Raw genomic sequence first — 16,160 nt, 5'->3', positions numbered from 1 at the left:
AAATGTGAAATTGTGAGAACTTGACTCACTTCCTTGTTCTAGGAGAATAAGGCCAATTAGGCCTAAATTAACTCAATGCTAACATTTTACAATAATTGAGCTATTCTTATAATTAACTAGTAAGTTAGCCCTACTAGAAACTGTTTTTGGGAAATGTCTAGTGTGATCATGGCTCGAGGACACGGTGGCCCACAAATGTAAGATACGGCAAACCAGAGACTGAGAGTCCATCCATACTGAAACAGAACAAAGAAAAACTCCAAGGGGAACTTTTCTCTAAGCTTCCAAATTTGCCTTCCTCTTTCTAAGATAACCTATTAGGAAAAATAATCATATGGGGGAATATATTGTTTCCTTCCACTCTGGTGCAGCTGCAGTACAAAATGACATTTAACATGTCATTAAGGTACACTTTACTGGACAAAAACTTACTCATTAAGTAGTAGTAAGCAACATCCTGGACATATTCAAACTCCTTTTTAAATGTCTTTGATTTTCCTCAGGGGTGTAGGAAATCACTAGTTCTACCACTTTCTAGACACACAGAAAGAAGAAAGTTTAAATTCTAAGTGATTTTCATCATGAACTGGGCAAAAACATTGCCTCTGTATTAATAAGTAATTTGACATGGTCTAAGAGTTTTGAGAAGTTTCAAGTTAAAAGAATCTTCAAGTAAGGCTTCTTCATTTATTTCTATGTTCACTTTAGGTCAACAAATGTAGACTATAACCAAGCATTTAGGAACTATTAGAGTTTAGCTAATTAATAATATGCTATATATACCCAGTCTTTGATTTAGTAGTGTCTAAACATGGTGGGACATGCAGAGCAGAGGTGACGACTGTGACAATATGGTAAAAGAGGTGATCAATGTTCATATCAAAATCTCTAGTTTCCACCAAGTAAGAGTAAGCAATTAAAGCTGATCTAAATTAAAAGCTAAAATATAAAACTATGGTCACAGGTTGCTTAAAGGGCTGGGCAATCATGCACATGGCTTAAGAAGCTATAGAAGTCGCCCAAACAATGTGCCTTGATAGGTTTATTATTTTTGCTAAACATTAAAAGCCACAATTCTCATGACTCCCCAACATTATGAATCCCAGCTTTGCCCTCTATTGTAGCCACCATCACATCCAGAGCAGGGTGCTGTTTGCACAGCTGCCTCTGTTTACTGAGAGTGGATTGGCTTCTGTGCCTCCTTTGTATTGTCAGTTTTATCCCAGATAGCTGTAACTAATTCACAATATTAAGAGCTTTGTCTCTCTTACACGAACAGACAAGATAGCAAGTTACTAGAAAGTCACTGTCAGTACTGAAGTGTAGAGATGAAGGAAAGGAGTAGAACTTAGACTTTAATGGAGTGCACCAGTATCTTTGGCTTAAATATTATTTTGAGGAACTGTTGTTTTACTCTAACTCTTTGAGTAGTTCATCCAATCTTTATGCAGGGGGGAACCAACATTATGGCGAGGGAAAGAGGTCTGAAGTTTATGTGGTGGATATACATTGTACCTGATCTCTTTTGTGTAAGAGCTAGGCTTCATTGTTGATCAAGAAGCGTTTTTGAGTTTTAAACAGAATGATGCCCTTTGGTAAGTGATTCTTACCATTTACTTTGGGTGATAAAAGAGCAGCATAGTCTGTTTGTCCTCCCCTTTACACCTTGCAGGAACATAAGGCCTCTTGGTACATCATGTTCTACACTGAAGAATGTGGGTATAGTTAGTTCTTAATTGGTCCTTCCACATACTCCTGCACAGGATGGGTACACACTGTGTTGCTAACCACAGAAGTCCTGCACCTGGCACATCTTACTGTACTGTGCATCCTGGTGTGTTTACAAGAAACCCCCTTAAAGTTTTCCAACCTCTGATTTCCTCCTCCTATCCACAGGTATGAAAGGGGCTGGCTTCCCCTATTCTCAGGAACAAGACTATGTCTAGGCTAGGAAGGAACATTTGTCCATATTTTAAACTTCTTACAAGAACAGGAAATTTCATGGTTGAACATGGTCATGATTTTAGTTGAAAAATGAAAGAAGCTTAGAGAAGCATGCATCAACTCATGCACAAATCCATGTCATTACAAGGAGTTACATTTAGCACAATTAATAAATTTGGGGTTCAATCTGAAGGTCAGAAAAGCAAAACAGTCAAGCACTGACTCTTAACTCTACTCAGTCCGAAATGAAATCAGGCCTCCATGAATCTCAGAATGAGACTGCCTGTGAGCTGTCTTCTTCTGTTGTATATTCCTCTCTAGGGATGGGATTAAAGGCTTGCACCATTACTGCCTAGATTTTGTGGGAAACTAGTGTGGCTACTGGAATTAAAGTGTGTCACCACTGCCTGGTCTAGAAGGCTGACCAGGGTGGTTGTTTTACTCTCTGATCTTTAGCAAGCTTTTTATTAAAATACAAATGAAATATCACCACAGTTAGGAAGAGAACATGGAAGGGGTAAAAGAGAAAAAGAGATTTCCTTACTCCCTGTGTATAGGATGGATGGTGGTCTTAATTTAGGTAGCTGTAATTATTGCCTCACAAGCAGACCAGGAGGTCAACAATTGTATAATGCTATTAGAAACATGGAGTTGAATGTTGTCATTACAGCACTACAGCTAACACTCACTTTTATCAGATCATCTTTGTGTCTGATGAGCCACAGAAATGTCACTAAGTGAGTCAGCAGCAGGATCTGACTCATTTCCTCTACCACTGTTGACAGCCAGAAGATGGCTGAGCAAACGAAGACTCAGAGGCCCAGTGCAGAACTAGCAAGTGCTGAGAGTTCTTTTTCCTGGGAGGGGGAGATCAGTGACTAAGGACTGTTTTATTTTTGTTTGTTTGTTTATTTATTTATTTATTTATTTATTTTTTAATTTATAAAAGTTTATTCATTTATTAAAGTTTCCATTTCCACCCCTCCTCCCAACACCTTCCCACTCCCTCCACTCCCTCTCCTCCTCCCTCTCCATCCCTAAGAGCAGTCAGGGTTTCCTGCCCTGTGGGAAGTTCAAGTTCGTTCCCCCCTCCCACCAGGTCAGGAAGGTGAGCATCCAAACAGACTGGATCCCAAAAATCCAGTATATGCAGAGGAAACAAGTCCCACTGTTATTGTCAATGGCTTCTGAGAAAGACCCCTTGCTCCGGTGTGATCCCTGTGATCCGGTTTGATTACATGCTCGTTCAATCCCAGTCCAACTGGCCTTGGTGAACTTTCATTAGATCAGTCCCCTTGTATCAGTGGGTGAACGCACTTCTCACGGTCCTGCCTTTCTTGTTCATGTTCTCCCTCCTTCTGCTCCTCATTTAGACCTTGGGGGCTCAGTCCAGTGCTCCAATGTGGGTCTCTGTCACAATCTCCATCCATTAACGGGTGAAGGTTCCCTCTGATCTTCCCTTCTTTGCTCACGTTCTCTTTCCTTCTGCTTCTTGTTTGGACCTAGGGAGTTAAGTTCAGTGTTCCAATGTGTGTCTCTGTCTCTATCTCCATCCATCGCCAGATGAAGGTTCTATGGTGATATGCAAAATATTCATCAGTATGGTTATGGGCCAAGGGTGGTTCAGGCACCCTCTCCTCTGTCCAGAGAACAATCTGGGGATTTCTCCTTAGACCTGGGATTCCCTCTAAAATGAAGTCTCTTGTAAACTCTAAAATGACTCCCTTAGTTGAGATACATACTTCCCTGCTCCCATATCCATCCTTCCTCCCTCCTCCCGATCCTAATCCCCCGAGCTTTCCCCATTCCTCCTCTACTCCCTTCTCTCTAACCTTCTCCCCTTCCTACAACCATCCCACCCCCCCATGCACCCGAGGTTACCTGGCATTCTTGTACACTTCCAATCTCCAGGAGGATAACTACATGATTTTCTTCAGGTTTACCTTCTTATTGAGCTTCTCTAGGATCATGAATTATAGGCTCAAAGACCTTAAATTATGGCTAGAAACAACTTATGAGTGAATACATACCATATTCCTCTTTTTGGATCTGGCTTACCTCACTATGTAAAGCGTTTTCTATGTCCATCCATTTGCATGTAAAATTCAAGATGTCATTGTTTTTCACCCCTGAGTAAAACAATAATGTGTATAATTTTCCACACCATTCTCCTATTGAGGGGCACCTAGGTTGTTTCCATGTTCTGGCTATTACAAATAGTGCTGCTATGAACATAGTTGAACATATGCTTTTGTAGTATGATACGGCATCTCTTGGGTATATTCCTAAGAATGGAATTGCTGGGTCTTGAGGGAGGTTGACTCCCAGTTTCCTGAGAAACTGCCACACTGATTTCCACAGTGGCTGCACAAGTTTGCATTTCCACCAACAATGGATGAGAGTTCCCCTCTCTCCACATCCTCTCCAGCATAGGCTATTATTGGCGTTTTTGACTTTAGCTAATCTGACCGGTGTAAAATGGTATCTCATAGTTGTTTTGATTTGCATTTCCCTGATCGCTAAGGAGGTTGAGCATGACCTTAAGAGTCTTTTGATCATTCGAAGTTCTTCTGTTGAGAATCCTCTGTTCAGATCAGCACCCCATTTTTTAATTGGGTTTATTAGAATTTTAGTGTCTAGTTTCTTGAGTTCTTTGTATATTTTGGAGATCAGACCTTTGTCTGATGAGGGGTTGGTGAAGATCTTCTTCCAGTCCGAAGGTAACCTTTTTGTCTTACTGACAGTGTCCTTTGCTTTACAGAAGCTTCTCAGTTTCAGTAGGTCCCATTTATTCATTGATTCTCTTATTGTCTGTGTTACTGGGGTTCTACCTAGGAAGTGGTCTCCTGTGCCTATGTCTTGTAGACTACTTCCCACTTTCTCTTCTATCTGGTTCAAAGTGGTCAGATTAATATTGATGTCTTTAATCCATTTGGACTTGAGTTTTGTGCATGGTGATAGATATGGATTTACTTTCCTTCTTCTACAGGTTGACATCCAATTATGCCAGCACCATTTGTTAATGATGCTTTCCTTCTTCCATTGCATACCTTTAGCTCCCTTGTCGAAAATCAAGTGTTCATAGGTTTGTGGGTTAATATCTGGGTCTTCTATTCGATTCCATAGGTCGACTTCTCTGTTGTTATGCCAGTACCAAGCTGTTTTCAATACTGTAGCTCTATAATAGAGTTTGAAGTCAGGGATGGTTATACCTCCATAAGTTCCTTTATTGTATAAGATTGTTTTGGCTATCCTGGGTTTTTTGTTTTGCCATATAAAATTGATTATTGTTTTCTCAAGGTCTGTGAAGAAGTTTGATGGGATTTTGATGGGGATTGCATTACTTCTATAGATTGCTTTTGGTAGAATTGCCATTTTTACTATGTTGATCCTCTCAATCCAAGAGCAGGGGGGGATCTTTCCATTTTCTGGTATCCTCCTCAATTTCTTTCTTCAAAGACTTAAAGTTCTTGTCAAATAGGTCTTTCACTTCCTTGGTCAGAGTTATCCCAAGATATTTTATGCTATTTGTGACTATCGTGAAAGGTGAAGTTTCTCTGATTTCTCTCCCTGCTTCTTTATTCTTTGTGTATATGAGGGTAACAGATTTTTTGGAGTGGATCTTGTACCCTGCCACATTACTAAAGGTGTTTATCAGCTGTAGGAGTTCTTTGGTAGAATTTTTTGGGTCGCTCATGTATACTATCATATCGTCTGTAAATAACGAGAGTTTAACTTCTTCCTTTCCAATTTGAATCCCCTTGATCCCCTTATTTTGTCTTATTGCTATTGCTAGAACTTCCAGCACTATATTAAAGAAGTATGGGGAGAGTAGACAGCCTTGTTGTGTTCCTGATTTCAATGGAATGTCTTTGAGTTTCTCTCCATTCAGTTTGATGTTAGCTGTCGGCTTGCTGTAGATAGCTTTTATTATATTTAGGTATGATCCTGTATCCCCAATCTCTTTAACTCCTTTATCATAAAGGGATGTTGAATTTTGTCAAATGCTTTTTCAGCATGTAGTGAAGTGATTACAAATCCAGCCTTACAGAAAGTAATAGAAGGAAAATCGCAACCCAAGGAATCCAACATTGCCAACACTGCCTACAATAACCCAGACATCTAGAGACCCTTCATAATCACAACTCAAAGAAGAGAAACACACAAACTTTACTACACACACACACACACACACACACACACAAAAAATAATAACCGAAATCAACGACCACTGGTCATTAATATCACTTAATATTAATGGACTCAACTCACCTATAAAAAGACACAGACTAAGAGATTGGATATGAAAATAGGATCCAACATTCTGCTGTTTACAAGAAACACACCTGAACCACAAAGACAGGAGTTCTATCCCGAGAGGTGAGTGGGTGCTCGCTGGGGCGGTCTGTCCCCGAAGAGAGGACAGCCCCTCCGCCCTCAGCTTCTCCGCCAGGGTCTTCGGTGTTCCACAGGATGCCTCCCTGCCCCCACTGCTGCCGACCTTTTGTCTCCTGTGTCCTTGGAATACTGGATGTCCCTGTTTCAGTGCTGAGGAGTCCTATCCAGAGAGTGCTGAGGAGTTCTATCCAGAGAGTGCTGAGGAGTTTCATCCAGAGAGGAGGAGATGGGTGGGTGCCAATTCAAGAATTCCTCTAACAACCTGAAAGGTAACATGACATCACCAGAATCCAGGGATCACGAAACTAGAAAAATTGAATACCCTACTCCAGAAGAAATAGAAGAAATCAACTCTAAGCAGATCTTTAAGAAAATAATAGAGGAACATAAACAGGAGGTGAAAATCTGCTGTAAAGAAATGGAAGATAAGTATAACAAAAAGATTTAGGAAATGAGTAAAGAAATGGAAGAGAATTATACCAAAAAGTTTGAAGAAATGAGTAAATCCGTAAACGACACCCTGGGAAACCAAGAAAAAACAATCAAACAGGTAATGGAAACAGTTCAAGATTTGAAATCTGAAATGGAAGCAATGAAGAAAACACAAACCGAGGGCTTGCTGGCTATGGAAAATCTAGGTAAACGATCAGAGACTTCAGAAATTTTCATAACAAACAGAATACAAGAGATAGAAGAAAGAATCTCAGACTCTGAAGACACCATAGAGAAAATAAACACTCTGACCAAAGAAAACAGCAAATCCAACAAATTCTCATCACAAAACATTCAGGAAATGTGGGACACAATAAAAAAACCCAAATCTAAGAATAATAGAGGTAGAAGAAGGAGAAGAAATGCATATCAAAGGTTCAGAAAATATATTCAACAAAATTATAGAAGAAAACTTCCCCAATCTAAAGAACGATATTCCTATGAAGGTTCAAGAAGCATACAGAACCCCGAATAGACTGGATCAAAAAAATTTATCCTCTCGCAATATAATAATCAAAACACAAAACATTCAGATTAAAGAAAGAGTATTAAGAACTGCAAAGGAAAAAGGTCAAATAACTCATAAAGGTAAACCTATCAGACTTACACCAGACTTCTCTATGGAAACCATGAAAGCCAGAAGGTCCTGGAAAGAGGAATTTGCAGAAACTAAGAGACCATGAATGCAAGCCCAGACTACTATACCCAGTCAAGCTATCGTTCACTATCAACAGAGAAAACAAAATATTCCAGGATAAAAACAAATTTAAACAATACGTAGCTACAAATCCAGCCTTACAGAAAGTATTAGAAGGCAAATCACAACCCGAGGAATCCAACATTCCCAACACTGCCTACAATAACTCAGACATCTAGCTACCCTTCACAAGCACAACTCAAAGAAGGGAAACACATACACTCCACTGACCCCTCCCCCAAAATAACCGGAGTCAACAACCACTGGTCATTAATATCACTTAATATCAATGGACTCAATTCACCTATAAAAAGGCACAGACTTAGAGATTGGATACGAAAACAGGATCCAACATTCTGCTGTTTACAAGAAACACACCTCAACCACAAAGACAGACATCTACTCAGAGTAAAGCGTTGGGAAAAGGTTTTTCAAGCAAATGGACCTAAGAAACAAGCAGGTGTGGCCATTCTAAAATCTAACAAAATTGACTTCAAACTAAAATCAATCAGAAGAGACGGAGATGGAAATTTCATACTCATAACAGGAGCAATCCATCAGGAAGAAGTCTCAATCCTGAATATCTATGCCCCTAATATAAAGCCACCCACTTATGTAAAAGAAACTTCTAGAACTCAAGGCAGTCATCAAACCACAAACACTAATAGTAGGAGACTTCAACACTCCTCTTTCACCAATGGACAGGTCAATCAGACAGAGACCTAACAGAGAAATAAGAGAATTATTGGAGGTATTGAATCAAATGGATATCTATAGAACATTCCACCCAAATAGAAAAGAATATACCTTCTTTTCTGCAGCCATGGAACCTTCTCAAAAATTGACCACATACTCGGTAACAAAGCTAACTTCCACAGTTACAAAAAAAATATTAGTAACCACCTGTGTCTTGTCAGACCACCATGGATTAAAGTTAGAATTTAACAACAATGCTACCCCCAGGAAGCCAACAAACTCATGGAAGTTGAACAGTCAACTACTAAATCACCCCTGGGTCAAGGAAGAAATAAGAAATTAATGACTTCCTTGAATTTAATGAAAATAAAGACACAACATATTCAAACCTGTGGGACACTATGAAAGCAGTACTAAGAGGGAAGTTCATAGCACTAAGTGCCCAATTAAAGAAAGCGGAGAAAGCACACATTGGAGACTTAACAGCACACTTGAAAGCTCTAGAAAAAAAAGAAGCTGATTCACCCAGGAGGAGTAGAAGACTGGAAATAATCAAACTGAGGACTGAAATCAACAAAATAGAAACACAGAAAACAATCCAAAGAATCAATGAAACAAAAAGCTGGTTCTTGGAAAAAATCAACAAGGTTGACAAACCCCTATCCAAACTAATCAAATGGCAAAGAGAGAACATGCAAATTAATAAGGTCAGAAATGAAAAGGGGGACATAACCACAGACACAGAGGAAATTCAGAGAATCATTAGATCTTACTCCAAAAGCCTGCATGCCACAAAATTGGAAAATGTAAAAGAAATAGACATTTTTTTAGATAAGTACCATATACCAAAGTTGAACCAAGACCAGGTGAACAATCTAAATAGACCTGTTAGTCGTGAAGAATTAGAAGCTGTTATCAAAAATCTCCCTACCAAAAAAAGCCCAGGACCAGATGGTTTCAATGCAGAATTCTACCCGAACTTCCAGGAAAAGCTAATACCTATACTCCTTAATGTATTTCACAATACAGAAACAGAAGAGTCATTGCCAAACTCTTTTTATGAGCTACAGTTACCTTGATACCAAAATCACACAAAGACACAACCAAGAAAGAGAATTACAGGCCAATCTCACTCATGAACATTGACACAAAAATTCTCAACAAAATCCTGGCAAACCGAATCCAAGAACACATTAGAAAAATTATCCATTATGATCAAATGGGCTTAATCCCAGAGATGCAGGGTTGGTTCAACATCCGCAAATCTATCAATGTAATCCATCATATAAATAAACTGAAAGAAAAAACCATATGATCATTTCACTGGATGCTGAAAAAGCATTTGACAAAATTCAACACCTCTTTATGATAAAGGTGTTGGAGAGATTGGGGATACGAGGATCATACCTAAATATAATAAAAGCAATATACAGCAAGCTGACAGCTATCATCAAAGTGAATGGAGAGAAACTCAAAGCTATTCCACTAAAATCAGGAACACGACAAGGCTGTCCATTCTCTCCATACGTTTTCAATATAGTGCTTGAAGTTCTAGCAATAGCAATAAGACAATATAAGGGGATCAAGAGGATTCGAATTGGAAAGGATGAAGTTAAACTTTTGTTATTTGCAGACGATATGATAGTATACGTAAGCGACCCCAAAAACTCTACCAAAGAACTCCTACAGCTGATAAACACCTTTAGTAATATGGCAGGATACAAGATCAACTCCAAAAAATCAGTGGCCCTCCTATACACAAAGGATAAAGAAGCAGAGAGGGAAATCAGAGAAACATCACCTTTAACGATAGTCACAAATAGCACAAAATATCTTGGGGTAACTCTAACCAAGGTTGTGAAAGACCTATTTGACAAGAACTTTAAGTCTTTGAAGAAAGAAATTGAGGAGGATACCAGAAAATGGAAAGACCTCCCCTGCTCTTGGATTGGAAGAATCAACATAGTAAAAATGCAAATCTATAGATTCTACCAAAAGCAATCTATAGATTCAATGCAATCCCCATCAAAATCCCATCAAACTTCTTCACAGACCTTGAGAGAACAATAATAAGTTTAAATGGCAAAACAAAAAACCCAGGATAGCCAAAACAATCTTACTCAATAATGAAACTTCTGGAGGCATTACCATCCCTGACTTCAAACTCTATTACAGAGCTACAGTATTGAAAACAGCTTGGTATTGGCATAACAACAGAGAAGTCGACCTATGGAATCGAATGGAAGACCTGGATATTAACCCACAAAACTATGGACACCTGATTTTCAACAATGGAGCTAAAGGTATACAATGGAAGAAGGAAAGCATCCTTAACAAATGGTGCTGGCATAATTGGATGTCAACCTGTAGAAGGAAAGTAGATCCATATCTATCACCATGCACAAAACTCAAGTCCAAATGTATTAAAGACATCAACATTAATCTGACCACTTTGAACGTTATAGAAGAGAAAGTGGGAAGTAGTCTACAAGATATAGGCACAGGAGACCACTTCCTAGGTAGAACCTCAGTAGCACAGACAATAAGAGAATCAATGAATAAATGGGACCTACTGAAACTGAGAAGCTTCTGTAAAGCAAAGGACACTGTCAGTAAGACAAAAAAACTACCTTCGGACTGGGAGAAGATCTTCACCAACCCCTCAACAGACAAAGGTCTGATCTCCAAAATATACAAAGAACTCAAGAAACTAGACACTAAAATTCTAATTAACCCAATTAAAAAATGGGGTACTGAACTGAACAGAGAATTCACAACAGATGAACTTTGAAAGACCAAAAGGCACTTAAGGTCATGCTCAATCTCCTTAGTGATCAGGGAAATGCAAATCAAAACAACTTTGAGATACCATCTTACACCTGTCAGAATAGCCAAACTCAAAAACACCAATGATAGCCTATGCTGGAGAGGATGTGGAGTGAGGGGAACACTCATCCATTGTTGGTGGGAATGCAAACTTGTGCAGCCACTGCGGATATCAGTGTGGCGGTTTCTCAGGAAACTGGGAGTCAACCTCCCTCAGGACTCAGTAATTCCATTCTTGGGAATATACCCAAGAGATACCCTATCACACTACAAAAGCACTTGTTCAACTATGTTCATAGCTGCACTATTTGTAATAGCCAGAACCTGGAAACCACCTAGGTGGCCCTCTATAGAAGAATGGTTAAACATTAGAGTTAAATTAATTAATTAAATGGTTAAACATTAGAGTTTTACTCAGCGGTAAAAAAACAATGACATTTGAATTTTACATGCAAATGGATGGAAATAGAAAATGCTTTACTGAGTGAAGTAACCCAGACCCAAAAAGAGGAATATGGTATGTACTCACTCATAAGTGGACTCTAGCTATAGTTAAAGGTCTTTGAGCCTACAATTCGTGATCCTTGAGAAGCTAAATCAGAAGGTGAACCTGAAGAAAATCTTATAGTTATCCTCCTGGATATTGGAAGTAGACATGATTGCCAGGTAAACTTGGGTGCACGGGGTCTTGGGGTGTGGAAGTAAGGGGAGATGGTTAGAGAGAAGGGAGAAGGGGAGGACTGGGGATGGCTTGGGGGAATGGGATGTGGTGGAGGGTGGAAGGACGGATATGGGAGCAGGGAAGTATATATCTCAACTAAGGGAGTCATTTTAGGGTTTGCAAGAAACTTGATTCTGGAGGGCTTCTCAAGCCCAAGGAGAGGTCCCCAGATTGTTCCCTGGGCATCAGAGAAGAGGGTGCCTGAAGTGACCTTGGTCCATAACTATACTGATGAATATTTTGCATATCACCATAGAACCTTCATCTGGCGATGGATGGAGATAGGGACAGAGACACATATTGGAACACTGGACTTAACTCCCTAGGTCCAAATGAGAAGCAGAAGGAGGGAGAACATGAGCAAGAAAGGCAGGACCAGAGGGAACCTTCATCTGACGATAGATGGAGATAGAGATGGAGACCCACACTGGAGCACTGGACTGAGCCCCCAAGGTCCAAATGAGGAGCAGAAGGAGGGAGAATATGAAAAAGTAAGTCAGGACCGCCTGGATTGCGTTCACCCTCTGATACAAGGGGACTGATCTAATGAGAGCTCACCAAGTCCAAATGGACTGGGACAGAAGGAGCATGTGATCAAACCGGATTGTCTGAATGTGGCTGACTTGATGGTTGACTGAGAAGCCGTTGACAATGGCACTGGGTCTTGTTTTGTCTGCATGTATTGGCTTTTTGGGATGCTAGTTTGTTTGGATGCTCACCTTCCTAGACCTGGAGGGAGAGGGGAGGAACTTGAACTTCCCACAGGGCAGGAAACTCTGACTGCTCTTAGGACTGGAGAGGGAGGAGGAGAGGAAGTGGGGGGTAGAAGGAGTAGGGGGAATGGGAGGGTTTGGGGAGGAGGGGAGGAAGTGGAAATTTTTATAAACAAATAAATAAATAAATTTAAAAATAATAAAAAAATTAAAAAAAGAATTTAGAAAGTCAAGTATGTACATTGCAGGAATGGAGCAGGAGAAACAATGGTGATCCACAAGAGCTTAAACACTCTCAGGGGAAGCATTACTTTATTAAATACTATGAGTTTTTGCAACCCAGTGTTGTAGAGGCTAGCATGATTACGCTTTTCTATTGCCCCAGTAGCCAAGAAACTAAGGTAGAACCAGGATGACATAGTGAGACTCTATATTGAAAGTCAAGAGCTAGAGGCTGGGGACGTGATTTTGTTGAAGAAAGTGCTTGCTACACAAACTTGTGAATCTGAATTCAATCTACAGCACCCATGGAAAGAGACAATTGCAGTAGTGTGCATCTATAACCCTAACACTGGAGGACAACACAAAAGGATTCCTGGGGTGGCTGGCCAGCTTCAGGTTCTTGTGCCAGGTACTGTCTCAAAAGAAAAGGTGGAGAACAAGACAAGAAGACACTAACTTTGACTTCTGATCTCTGTATGTGTACCAGTAAGTGTGCATGTATAAGTGTACACACACACACACACACACACACACACACACACTCAGGGCTGGGAATGTAGTTCATTTGTAGAGTATTTGCCTCTCATGTGAAAAAGTCTGATTTTGAACTTTGATATTATGAGAAAAAAAAAGGAAAGAGAAAATTTCAAAAGTTGTGAGAGCCACAGTACAGACTGGATTCTGATAGCAGTATTCCTTGTAGAAACTCACTGGGTGGAACAGAAATGGTAGTGAGCATTAAAATCCAAAGGTTAATATTGCTATTATTTTCTGCATTGAGTATTTGCTTAACAGAAATATCTGTGTGTGTTGCTAAGTCAATGACATAGGAATGAAATAAAGTCCGGCCTTCAAATAAAGATAAGGGTGCTTTGAATATATATACCTCCATAAAATAAAGACACATGATATAAAAGTATATTAGGGAATTTACTAAGCGGGAAGGGCTAAATCAGGGGAAGGCAGATGAGAGGTCGAAGAGCATTCCTCATCGTCCAGTGAAAGGAAGCATCTTATCTACTTGAGGAAAAGTCAACATTGCGACAGTGGAAATTCTCAAGCCATTCCCAGCGAAGCAATACTGATGAAATGGAAGAAAGTTAGCTTCTAATCAGGAGTCAGGATTAGCAGATGACTCAAGGTTAGACCAGGTGACTTCAGCAGCTAGTTACAGAGGCAGGAGTTTGAAGAACTCTGAGACAGAGAGAGAAGAACAGGGAATGGAAGATTCTCTTCTTGGTCTTCCCTTGGCTGCCTGTTCACTTTGATGAATCCTCAAGTTAAGTTTCTAACCCAGACCAAGGGTTATGTTTTCCTCATTTTCTGTGGTGTATCTCACAATGAGGAAGAGGCTTAGACAGACAGCCTGTAGGAAGAAAATGAGTAAAACACATTTCTTCTTTTTAGATTCTTAAATACTTTCCTATTACTAATACTGCATATGTTTTATTAACCTACACTTTTACCTGTTCACTTTCTTTCTCCTGAATTATGAACAACTGGGAATAATACTGGCATTTACAGAAGGCTAAATGGATCCCAGAATGGAAACGGAGGTTCATTTCACTTACAGCTTTAAAAGCACTTTGTAAGTGAAGTGTTTAAAGAAAGAAACGTAAGAAAGTTTTGGAAAATAAGGGGTGAAAACATTACCACACACCTGCAGTATGTCTGCTCAACAGGGAGGATGCTGATGTGGAACGCCCCGAGGCTGGCTGGCTTCTCTGCTTTTCGGTTCACCTGTTTCCCTAGGCACAGAGGTGCCCACAGTTCTGAATCACCGAAAGAGAATCCAGCCAGGCGGGTTCCACAGCTGCAAGAACATTCATTGCGTAAAGAATTTTCATTTCCTGCCAATACTGAAGAAGTCTTTAAACTTTTTGGCACACATCAAACCTCTTTAATTTCCTTTTATGGAGAGACATCCATAGGTCCATTTTTTTTTTAAAGTAAGTTTTATTAAATTATAAAAGTTTCCATTTCCGCCCCTCTTCCCAACACCCTCCCACTCCCCCCACTCCCTCTCCTCCTCCCTCTTCATCCCTTAGGGCAGTCAGGGTTTCCTGCCCTGTGGGAAGTTCAAGCTCCTCCCCCCCCCTCCAGGTCCAGGAGGTGAGTGTCCAAACTGATTTTTTGATCCCCAAAATCCAGAATATGTAGAGGAAACAGGTCCCAGTGTCATAGTCAATGGCTTTTCAGAAAGACTCCGGGCCAGCCACATTCAGAGAATCCGGTCAAATTCCGAGAATCTGGTTATATCACTTCCTCGTTCAGTCCCAGTCCAACTGGCCTTGGTAAACTCTCATTAGATCCGTTCCATTGTATCAGTGGGTGATAGCATCCCTCGCAGTACTGATTTCGTTTTTCATGTTCTTCCTCCTTCTGTTCCTCATTTGTACCTCGGGGGGCTCAGTCCGGTGCTCCAATGTGGGTTTCCGACTTTAGCGCCGTCCTTCGCCAGATGAAGGATCTATGGTGACAAGCAAAATATACATTAGTATGGTTATGGGCCACGGCCGATTCAGGCACCCTCTCCTCTGTCCAGAGAACAATCTGGGGGATCTCTCCTTGGACCTGGGATCCCATATATAATCAAGTCTCCTGTAAACCCTAAAATGACTCCCTTAGTTGAAAAATATTCTTCCCTGATCCCATATTCATCCTCCCTCCCTCCCCCCCATCCCAGGCCAACGAGCTTTCCCCATTCCTCCCCTACTCCCTTCTCTCTAACCCTCTCCCCTTCCATCAACCCTCCCACCCCCCCATGCACCCGAGGTTACCTGGGACTCTTGTCTATTTCCTACCTCCTGGTGGATAGGTAAATAATCTTCATCAGGTTCATCTTCTTATTTAGCTTCTCTAGGATCACGAATAATAGGCTCAAAGACCTTTAATTATGGTTAGAATCCACTAATGAGTGAATACATACCGTGTTCCTCTTTTTGGGTCTGGCTCACCTCACTCAGTAAAGCGTTTTCTATTTCCATCCATTTGCATGCAAAATTCAAGATGTCATTGTTTTTTACCGCTGAGTAAAACTCTAATGTGTATATGTTCCACACCTTTTTTACCCATTCTTCTATTGAGGGGCACCTAGGCTGTTTCCAGGTTCTGGCTATTACAAATAGTGCTGCTATGAACATAGTAGAACAAATGCTTTTGTAGTATGTTAGGGAATCTTTAGGGTATATTCCCAAGAGTGGTATTGCTGGGTCCTGAGGGAGGTTGACTCCCAGTTTCCTGAGAAACCGCCACACTGATTTCCACAGTGGCTGCACGAGTTTGCATTCCCACCAACAATGGATGAGTGTTCCCCTCACCCCACATCCTCTCCAGCATAGGCTATCGTTGGTGTTTTTGACTTTAGCTATTCTGACAGGTGTAAGATGGTATCTCAAAGTGGTTTTGATTTGCATTTCCCTGATCGCTAAGGAGGTTGAGCATGACCTTA

General features: G+C 40.5%; 1 long non-coding RNA gene across 1 annotated transcript in view; it reads right to left on the bottom strand.

Moving 5' to 3' along the window:
• The window catches only part of LOC146892535 (uncharacterized), a 44,082-nt gene extending 29,604 nt beyond the window's left edge, over positions 1–14,478 (bottom strand). Inside the window, exon 1 of the long non-coding RNA XR_015004380.2 lies at positions 14,370–14,478. This is a non-coding gene — a long non-coding RNA (uncharacterized LOC146892535). The remainder of the gene's footprint in view (positions 1–14,369) is intronic.
• Positions 14,479–16,160: the final 1,682 nt, after the last annotated feature.

This window comes from Myodes glareolus, chromosome 11 (genome assembly GCF_982192425.1).
Source record: "Myodes glareolus chromosome 11, mMyoGla1.1, whole genome shotgun sequence".
Classification (NCBI taxonomy): Eukaryota; Metazoa; Chordata; class Mammalia; order Rodentia; family Cricetidae; genus Myodes; species Myodes glareolus.
The sequence above is the reverse complement of the archived record's forward strand: the minus strand, read 5'-3'. Positions and strand labels throughout refer to the sequence as shown.